Source organism: Trichechus manatus, unplaced genomic scaffold, assembly GCF_000243295.1.
Source record: "Trichechus manatus latirostris isolate Lorelei unplaced genomic scaffold, TriManLat1.0 scaffold00152, whole genome shotgun sequence".
NCBI lineage: Eukaryota > Metazoa > Chordata > Mammalia > Sirenia > Trichechidae > Trichechus > Trichechus manatus.
This window is the reverse complement of record NW_004444088.1, coordinates 5,087,599-5,098,137: the sequence shown is the minus strand read 5'-3', so window position 1 is coordinate 5,098,137 and position 10,539 is coordinate 5,087,599. Positions and strand designations below refer to the sequence as shown.

Genomic DNA, 10,539 nt, shown 5'->3' with positions numbered 1-10,539 from the left:
GGACGGCGGCGCCACGCCCCGCGCCCCGGACTCCTCGCCGCGGCTTCCCTCCGAGCGGGATCTGACCACCGCCCCGCCCTCCCCACCGCGGCCCCTTTGTTCCTTTTTGGGGAGCGGGGGAAGTAGGTTAACGTTTTTCTTTCAGAACCATATAGACGCATATGAAGGCTTCTTGGAACTCATGATCGTTTGGGGGAATCGCTTCTGGAACCTAGATCGAGTGTAATCATACAAAGATAGATCAACGTAATGTAAAGCAAAAGAGGTCCACGTACTAAGTTGAGCCACATGACATGCAGGTCTTGGAGGTCAGAAAGGGCCCAAAATCGACAGCTCCATAGGTTCAACCTATATCGGAGAGACAGAACGAGATTCCGGATGCGGGGTGTCCGTCCCCAACCAGTCCGCCTCGGTTGTCTTGCGGTTCCGGCCCGGAGGCCGCTGGGAGCACCCCCTGCGCCCCGGGAGCCGGCTGCGGGCTGCAGGGTAGGGGAGCAGCAGCCCCGGGGCGCGCTCTGGCCGGCTCCGCCCTGCCCCACCCTTCTCGCCGAGCCGGGAGACTTGACCTGGAAGGGGGCTGGGAAAGGGCTGGGGAGGGTCTGCGGCCCTGGAGCCCCATTTCTTCCAGCCCCGCAGCCCGGAACCGCCCAGGCGCCCCTCGGCGTGCGCAGACCCCCGGGCGTTGCTCTCAATTCCGCACCGAGCCCCTCCCAGCCAAGTGGGTGGCTCTGCGCAAAGGATGGCTGGAGCCGCGCCCGGCCACACAAAGGCGCGGCCCCCACCAGGCCGGCCGCGAGGTGGCAGAGGTGACCCCTTCTCAGGGGTGCGGGGAGGGCCTCCCACCCACGGCCCGCGGCGCTATTATCCCCCGCCCCGATGCCCACGGCCGACATTCTGTTCTCTGAGTCCCTGAGATGGAGACCCCGCGGAGGGTCTCCCCAGGAAAAACTGTCCCTCCTAGAGCTGGGCGCGGCTGGGCCCCACCCCTCCCCAGCTAGGACCCAAACCCGCAGCCGCCGCCCGGGGGGTCGGCGCACGTGGCGGGCGGGCGCGTGGAGCGCGGCCAAGCCCGCAGTGCCGCGCGCTGCGCTCCCTCGCCGGAGCCGGGCGCTCCCCACCACGCCGAGGGTGCAGCCTGGGGAGACGGGTTTCTGCGCAGTGTCCTGAGGTACCCCGATTTCCCACAATTCGCCGTTCACCCGCATGAGCGAAAAGGTTCTGAGAATGGGGCTGCGGAGCGATCTCACTCGGTCCTCTGCACCCCGACGGAGAGATTTCTGCTGCAGGAGGGCGGATGCAAGCTCATCATCACCGTCATCATCAGTATTATTATTTGAAGCCATTATTATTTCATTACTCAGTGACCTTACTTGTTCTTACCAAAAAGAAACGTTGAATGCATTTGGTTAAGGATTAACGCTTGCTGCAGTCACTTACCCATGTCTTACCCGCGTCCCCAAAAAAAGGAATGGTTTCAGGTTGTGCATTTTACATTATAAGACAAGTATATTTTAGGTTCCTGTTGGGAGTATGTGTGCCCTTGTGGGTGGGCTGTATGTGTAGGTGCTTGCTAAGGGCAGGGCATATGTGCTAATGATTGCTGGACAGTTCTCCGCAGAGAACTGTTTGTGGCTGTTTCGAGGCTGTTCTTTCAACTGCTGATTCTTGTTAAGGTCTCAATTGTACACAGAAACACTGTGTACAGAGAAATGGTAGCCACCATCGCATTAATAAAAATCCCACCCAAAATAGGACAGAAGACGAGGATCCTTTCTGCCACAATTAAGCCGCGGTTGCAAATCATGAAGGGAAGCACAACTTCTGCCACCCTAAAATAATAGGTTTTAAAAATCATTCCAGTTACAAAGTACAAGCCATTAATCACTAGGGAGGCTATTTTTTTCTTGACCCATGAAACCAATATTGTATTCAGCATGATTGTACTAGTTGTGTACTGTATTTCCCATTACCTTCTCTAGTGAACTGGGCACCCTGTGAGTGGATATAGAAGCAACTAGACGAAAATGCTGAGGTTTTGAGCAGCATTGCAGGATGAAACTGAAAGAGAAACAGCAGTAATTGACCAATTAATCTCGCATGTTTAGTTCAGACCAGGTTAGTGCATAACCTGTGCTAAGCGTTACGGGACTCACTGTAGCCCAGTTGCAAGTAACCGACATGGTGGTGTAAGTTACTGCACCTGGAGGCGGTCACCTATGCATGTTAAAATTTCCTGAAGGAAGGGTTTGTTTTTGTTTTTTTAATGGCAAATAATGAAGATTGGATGGTTTGTGATATTAAAATCTAGAATTGTATTTAATCAATAAAATTTAGAGTGTATTTGTGGTATGAGTTACAGATTTGTGTAATAATTATTTAAAGGGAGGGAACATTTTTATTGCTAAAGCAATTACCTCCGCCTTCGTCATTAATACGTTTAGCTAAATGTTCTTTGTTACATTAAAAACAGTTTTAATTACTTTCAGTTTTTTCAGATTTTTAAATTACTAACGGATGGGTTATTGAATAAGCATTTGACAGCATGAAATAGCTCATTCTCCGTGCTAAAAATGCTGCAGGAGGCTACGTTTCACTCAGATTCAGGAAGTGATTTCCCAGAGTGCTACGAAGCAGATACACAATAAAATAAAGGGTTTCCCTACCAATAATTAAGGATCAAAAAAAGTTTCCTAAATCTGAGTGGTTAGTAGTAGCTATCAAGCAGAATTTTTAAGTTAAATTTTGGGGTACAATTAATAGATGAACATAGTTGAGGATTTCTGTCACTGATAAATCCAGACCATTTTAAGGAAAGGTCGTGATTGATCAATCACGGCTGCTTTTGGCTCCGAATCATTCAAAACTGAGTATCTGCCCCATGCCACCTCACTAGATAGATTGCTCACACAAGGCCGAATGAAATTGATCTTGGAGCAGGCGAACCCGCACAACACAAACCTGGGCGTGGCCACCCTAGCTACTGTCTCACTCCAGGGCACAATTCCTTCTTCGGTCTTCGGAAAAGACCGGTTATTCTGTTGTCCCAGGATCTGTGGCCTTGTATGAAAACGGCAAGAAATTTGCCAGACAAAAAGTGAATACTGAATTAGCTAGTGACCCAGATATTTCCAGAACATCCTGGTTCTTGATACTGGAAAACCTTGGAGTCTGCATTAATGTTTCACCCCACTAGAGGGCAATCAAGTTCTCTAAAGAAGTGCATGATTATTATAAACCCACTTCTAAATATTAGCTACTTTAAAAAATCTTTTCTCTGGAACATTCCATTGCTTATTCAATGTGTTAGTGTCATAATTTACCCTAGTTGACTAAAAGGGTTTGAGCACCTTTTCAAGGAGACCAGACAAAATGAGTGATTTCCGTAATCGGGAAGTAGTTCTAGGTCCTGATGATTTCCCTGCGATTGTACTTTCTAGTTTAATTACGTTGTTATGATATTACCATTTATGTTATTTTTGGGGTTTTATAATGGATAAATGGTAGAAAATGGTCAGTAGTAATAGCAAAGTTACTTCGGGACAAAATGCTTAACATTTAAAGGAATAAATTGAATGAATTGTTTGCTTACTTACTTGTTTGACATTTGCCCGGTGTACTGGAGACACACCTGAATGTCGGAATCCTTGCCTTTAGGGAGCTTGCAGGCTAGTAGGTAAAACAGAGGTGGATACATGTAACGCTGAGGAGGGGTACCAAAAACGGGCTAGTACTGTTTTTCCAGTTATCTACATTTATTTTCTTTTCCATACAGAGGACGCTTTTCCAACCAAATTCAGTGTGATTTCAACTTGGACAATTAAATCTAATTTGTACAGCCTTCAGCATTTATTGACCATCTCCCTGTAAGAGTTTTAGTAGTTTGTAGGAAATTGGTTTTCTTTTTAATGAAGAGGAAACAGATAAGCATGAACTAGTTTTTAGGATTATCAAAATGGATTTTGTTCATGTTTGCTTTGGCAAGGTAATTTCTTCTCTCATATTTCATGTGACTTTAATCCATCTATAGAATATTTAACAGTGTCCTATTACAGTGTCCCTCAAGCTTTAATGTGCATACGAATCCCCTGGGATTTTCATTAAAATGCAAATTCTGAGGGCTGGGCTGAAGCAGGATATTCTGCTTCTGTGATGCTTCTGTAACCACCAAACCCATCAAGTATAGAAATGGAAAACTGTAATATGCGTGTACCCCTGATAATAAGATCTAGCATTGTGTCTTACCATTTTTAATTCCATGGCAATCTTTACCAACTATTTCATTTCCAAACTTATATACTCAGGGATTTTGTTCTTCTGGGAGTGATGTGTTCTGTGCCATCACACTTTGTTAATTGGGTTTTTAAAAATATATTCATATTGCAAGACTCAGCAGAAGACCTTTGAGAGTGATGTGGAAAATGAGAATTTGGCTGTGTGTGTGTGTAAGAAGAATTGAATATGATTTGTCGAAAAGGGTGATAAATCAATAATGCTAGCTTACCATTATTCACAAAACAATTTGCAGAACAAGGAGTTCAACCCAAAACCTTTCAGATGTGGGATAATGTGCAGAAGCCTACAAAAGCTAATGCACCCCCAAATACTCCTCATACTGAAGGAATTAAAGTGAGGTTTGAACAGCACTGAAGTTGTTTCTTTATATACCCAATACCTATTTTATTTATTGTTTTGTCTCTTAATATATCCAATTATATACCCAAATTATTCGAACAGTATTTCTTTCTGGATACGACATGAGAAAATTACTAAGCATTTATTGAATATGGCAGTATATTTAAGAACAAATTATGCAGGCATTTTTCTGCTTCTTGAGCCAAGAAAGGACCTTGATACTAACTTTCAAAGAAACTCAGCCTAGGGGGAAAATGGGTCTTTGAGGAGCCTCATCAGAGACATCAAATGTCAGTCTTCCCACTATGCTTCTTGTGGGTGTCTAACCATACAGACCTTACCACGTTTCTGGAAATACCATCCTGCAGAAACGGTACTACACATGAAATATCTCAAATTAGAAATACAGCATCTCCCAAAGAGGGCTCTAAAGCATGGTGCCAAATAAAACTGATCACAGAGCTGGAAGGATACACTGTTACTCAGCATGAAGGTGGATTAAGCCTTGCAGTTTTCCATTCCTTTGATGGTGGTGGTGGTCTTTAACTGTTCATTTCAGAATCTTTCAGAAACTAGGAAAGTTTGCATTTTTGTGACTCCTGGTACATTTTTTTTAAAAAGGAAGCATTGCAGAAGTGCTGTGGGTTTTAAACATTAAATATACTATAACCTCATTTGGAGGTAGCCAGAATCTAAAGTTGAGGACCTTGAAGACTGAGCCAGAAAGTATTCCCGACTGATCCTTTAATAAACAACTCTATTGGGATGGTGCTTCCTTTCAAGAATCACTTTTCTGGCAGAGACACAAATTTTAGGCTCTCTGAAAGAAGTGATTTTTATTTATGGATTTAACTCTTTTAATTCTTATACAGCACATATAACAGGCTAGGCAGTATTCTAAGCACTTTCCGTATATTAACTATTTTAATCATCCAGCAATCCTAAAAGGTAGGTCCTATTACAGGTAAGGAAACTGAGGCACAGAGAGGTAAAGTGCCTTGCCCCAGGTCACACAGTTAGTCAGATCTAGAATTTCGGCCCAGACCATCTGACTCCAGAATCTGTGCCCTTAAGCAGTAGCTGCTGCTCTTCTATCTGCTCTCATCCCACTGTGGATGTTCATCCAGTGATACCGCCATTTTGAGATGGTGTAGTCCTTTCTGAACTCCAACTCAAACTTTGAAGAGGAAACAGCTTCAAACTGATAAATGGTTTTAATCAATATCCTGGGGCTTATTAAAATAATTGTTGTAATTAGGCTTTGGGGGTAAAGATACCTTGGGGTTTCTAAGGTATGGAACACTTGGCTTTCTAACACCTCAGCTAAGAACATAGCAGTGACTTCTAAGAACATAGCAGTGACTTCTGGTGTGGACACACTATGATGACTAGCTCTGGGGAAAAAAATATGTTGACTTCATCTAATCAGCCTCGTCCTGGTTAATCCACTTCAAAATGGGTCTTTGACTCCTTCCATAGATTCTAGATACTTAATTTTAATATTTTATTTTAGGAAGTAAATTTAAAGTAAAAGGAATATAACAGCCCAGACATCCACACTTAATACAACTATTAGGTATTACTTCAAGTCTTATTACCTCAAAAGCAGGCAGGCAGGCAAGAGAGATCTGTGGGAAGGCTCTAAATCCCCTGTGGAACATTTTCAATTATCTTTTAATAAACGAATTGGGCCCTGCCATTTGTCAAGGAGACATTTGCTGTAGTAAAATCCGTGTTTATATAACCCATTTTTATTAGTAGTGATTAAAGATAACATTTCGTGTACATTTGTTCTCACAAAACACTTTTATGTGAATGTAAAGGTTAATTAATGCATTTCAGCAATCATTTTGCTAGTCTTCTGGAAATACAGCTTCTCTAGGAATTGTACTTAAGTGAAGAAACCACATATTATACTATAAAACTGTCACAAAAATATTTTAAGTTTTTGCTCATTTGTGATTTTGTTGACCTCCAGATTAAAATATTTAATACTTTGAAAACTTAATAGGTTCCAAAATTTGTTTTTTGTGAACAGAAATAGCTAATTACATTTTTCATAAGGTACATTAGAAATAATAATTTATTTTTATAGAGCAAGGATATTGTCTGCAACAGACTGTTTTTTTCCACTGAGACTGTAAAGCAATGCCTTTATGAATTGCTTATTTAGCAGTTACTCTTCTGGAATAATTGCAATTTGGATGTCAGAATGTGTACATTATCCATTAGTACGAGTACTTAGTACAACAATAGATTCTTAGTGATGTGAGTCATCGATCTTTTAGTTTTATGCCTTTATATTAGGATAAAAAGAATAGAATGAAGTTTATCTAAACCTAGTACCACAAATATTTTCTACAAGAGAGCTTTTAAATGTTTAAATTAAAATTTTATTAGCATTCTGCTCCCTCTTTTGGAAGATTTTGTTCTTATGAACTGCAGCCATAAAATTTAATTTCCACTCAATAAAACTGCTCAAGGTAAACCTGATTAATAATAGTGTTCCAGTTTGGGCTTCCTAGTGAGTAGAAAACTAACCCACACGACTCTGCTTAATGTATAGTAAACTGACTATTGCAAAACTGGGTTCAGAAAATCCCATCAAGTCACTTGTTATCTCTTCCAATCTCTAACGAGAAGGGTCTCCAGCCATCTCGGGCAGGTGAACGAGGAACTGTGAGGAGAGGGTACTGCGGCCTCCCTTGGAACTGTGCTTCAGAACATTGCTATCTTTACTACCACATAGTTCTTTTTTATTCCCAGCACAAATATCTGTTGTCGTTATTTAAGTCTTATAGCTTGATCTGAGAGATACCAATTAGCATCCTCATAATAATCGTTCAAGCACAAGAAAAATTGTCAAAGTCAATTCTTTGTAAATCAAGTCTTCTGACGCATAAATCACATAATCCAGCACTTCCGTCACTTTATAATTACAGTCCTTTTTATCTTACTTCAAATCTACTTTTCCCTTTTATAGTGAAAAAAAAAAAGGCAAACATAACAAATTGAAAAAGTGTTAAGAGGAAAAATTAAATATCATGACCTAACTATATGGGACTTTTTTGCAGAGTAGTCACCTGTTCTATCCCTTTTAATCCTGATATAATCCCTGTGAGATGGGCATGGTATGCTAGTTGCTCTTTTTAAAGATGAATAAATTTAACCTCAAATGATTTACTGGTTGAAGTTCACATGTGGTAAGCTTCCCAGCCAGGGCCCGGATGAGAACTCAGCTTAGCACCCACTTCAATGTCAGGATGAAAGCTTCCTTCACAGAGGGTGATCAAACACTGGCAAGAGAGGAAAGCCACACAGTGGGCATCTTTGCCCTCACTTGCAAGTCATTAATAGTTAATGTCATTAAAGGAAAACAGATTTTGAGCACCAACTCTGTTCCTAACCCTATGGGAGGGATTGTTACGAGGATATAAATAAACATAGTCCTCACCCTTGGAAAATTGAGTCTTTCAAAGAAAACAAGACCCTGTACGTAGGAGAAAAATGAGTAGGAATAATGGTAATTCATAAGTATAAACAGAATGTTTCACAATGTTGACAGGTTTATGCTACTCTCTAATATTACAGGACAGTGAATGAAGATATGCTAAGACCGTGAGTACTGAGATTCCCCAGAGGGATATAAAATATAAATATTGACTAACCCTCATCATCGGCCATTCCATCCGGGGAGTCCTTTAGTAAACATGCCTCCCCAGACTTTTCTGAGCATCAGCAGCATTTGGGGAACTACTGAGTCTGTATTTCTTACAAGTTCTCAAATAATGCTGATGCCACTGGTCCAGAATCACACTTTAAGTAAACCTAAAATGAATTGCCAATCAGAAATATTAATTCCCTTCCCTGACACCCCGAGACGGATGATGAAATCTTAAATAAAAAAATAATCACTTCAAGCAAACATTTAAATTTTTATACTTTGTGAATTTCTACATCACATAACAAATCCACTAGAAATTACTTGGAATTATGGAAACAATCACTGCTCAGTAATTCTTCCGGGTAGACAGAGAGCTAATGTTGTATTTATGACGTAGCTGCCCACATGGTATCTATTTAAGACAATTAAATCCATTTTGGGTAGCGCCAGAGTTTAGTAGTTAAGCATTTTATCTAGATCAAAACACAGTAGTCAAGAAGGATAAAGTAAAAGAACACTTCCCATATATATTTCTCATCTCACGTTTCCTATCTCATCTTTGAATTCATACATAAGTGCAATAAAACAGCCTTTTGCCTACCTGGTAAGGCACGTCAGCATCAGGTGTCACATTCAGTAGAACTGAAAACAACTTACAGAAACATTAAATTATAAAGCTCTATTGAGACCGCTTGACGAGGCAGGAGAGAGGCAGGAGAGGGGAGTTATAGCACAGAATACTTACATACGCACACCACACACAGAGTCTCTTGCTCTTCCTTAAAATCTTACTAACCTAGTAATAATTGTCTCTCAATTCTCCTCCCCACCTGGCGCTCTCACGCTCCCACTTTCTTTTTCAACACCCTCCCTTTAGCTAGACCTTTTCCTTAAGGGATAACTCCAGGTATTTTCTTATGTGGATCAATTTAGCCTTCCTCCTCTCCATCCCTCACTAAATGAGCACAACAAAGAAACTAGAGACAAATAGCACAAACAGAACATCCCTCAGATGACTCTGAGAAACCGGTATGAATCCTTAGAAGTTAGTATTTGTCTCCCAGTCATACATGAAAGTAACACCTTTTCAGTCAACAGTGTTTCAGCTACTAATCAATAATCAGTAATCTCTATTCTAAAAATCTATAACATGTTAGCAGAATGTAATTATTAGAGTAATTAATGTATCTTGAGAAATCAAATTAGCATTCATTTGGCATCTGACTCTAAAAAGGCTTAAGGGAGGATAATTGAAAACTAATATAAAAAAGCATTTAGGCATTTTGTTTTGCCTCCAAAATATCAATTCATATAAATGTATGGTCCGTAAACTGGGAATTACCTTTATCACACAACTGCAGATGTATTACTAGAAATATTATGTGCTTCCATTTACAAGGACAGTTATAGCTCTTTTTCCAATTATATGCTGTTGATTACCACAATCTGCATATTAAGAGTACTCAATTTATTTTCACATTTATAAGCCATAATATACAGATGATAAGACATACTCCTCCTTTCTCATAAATATGGAATAATGATGAAGGAGTTTTAGATGAAAGCGCCAACATGGTTTAAATTCCTACAAGCTCGTAATATAGTGTAGTGGGTGGGAGAGTTCAGCTTGGAAGAAAATGTAGGCATTTCTCTTGCTTAAAAAAATATAGTGAGGTTCTGAAATGCCTAGCCAAAACACTAAGGGAGATAAAAAAGAATTGCATCTCTTCTGTCAACCAAAGACTTAGTTTAAAAAAGAAAGAAAGAAAAAAATTTAGTAGTAGGAACCAATGAAATTCAGTATCTAGAATGAAAAAATTTCTAAGTTAGGAGCCAACGTTGAAGAAATACTCGATTAAGCAGCTTTCAAATATTTGGATTCCATCCGTTGAATTTTTTTTTAATAAAATTGAAAAAAAAAAAAAACACATCTCTGTACACAATTGCAGTCTATATTGGTTAGGGTGCTCAACTGCTAATCTAAAGGTTAGCTGTTCAAACCCTCCCAGTATCGCTGCAGAAGAAAAAGCCTGGCCATCTGCTTCTGTGAAGATTACGGCCAGGAAAACCCTATGGAGCAGTTCTACTCTGTGACATAGGAGGTCGCCATGAGTCAGAATGGAGGCAGCAACAACACAGCTGCAGTTTATATTGGTGATGAATCGCAGCAGGCTGTATGACAGCTTACTCCACGGAAGAAATGAAGGAAAGCATAGCTTGGGAGAGCACACGCAACTTTGTGT

The 10,539-nt window shown here is 40.7% G+C and overlaps 1 protein-coding gene across 2 annotated transcripts in view; it reads left to right on the top strand.

Annotated features, from left to right (window-relative positions):
• The window catches only part of STMN2 (stathmin 2), a 62,602-nt gene that overhangs the window by 1,258 nt on the left and 50,805 nt on the right, over window positions 1-10,539 (top strand). The window lies entirely within an intron of this gene.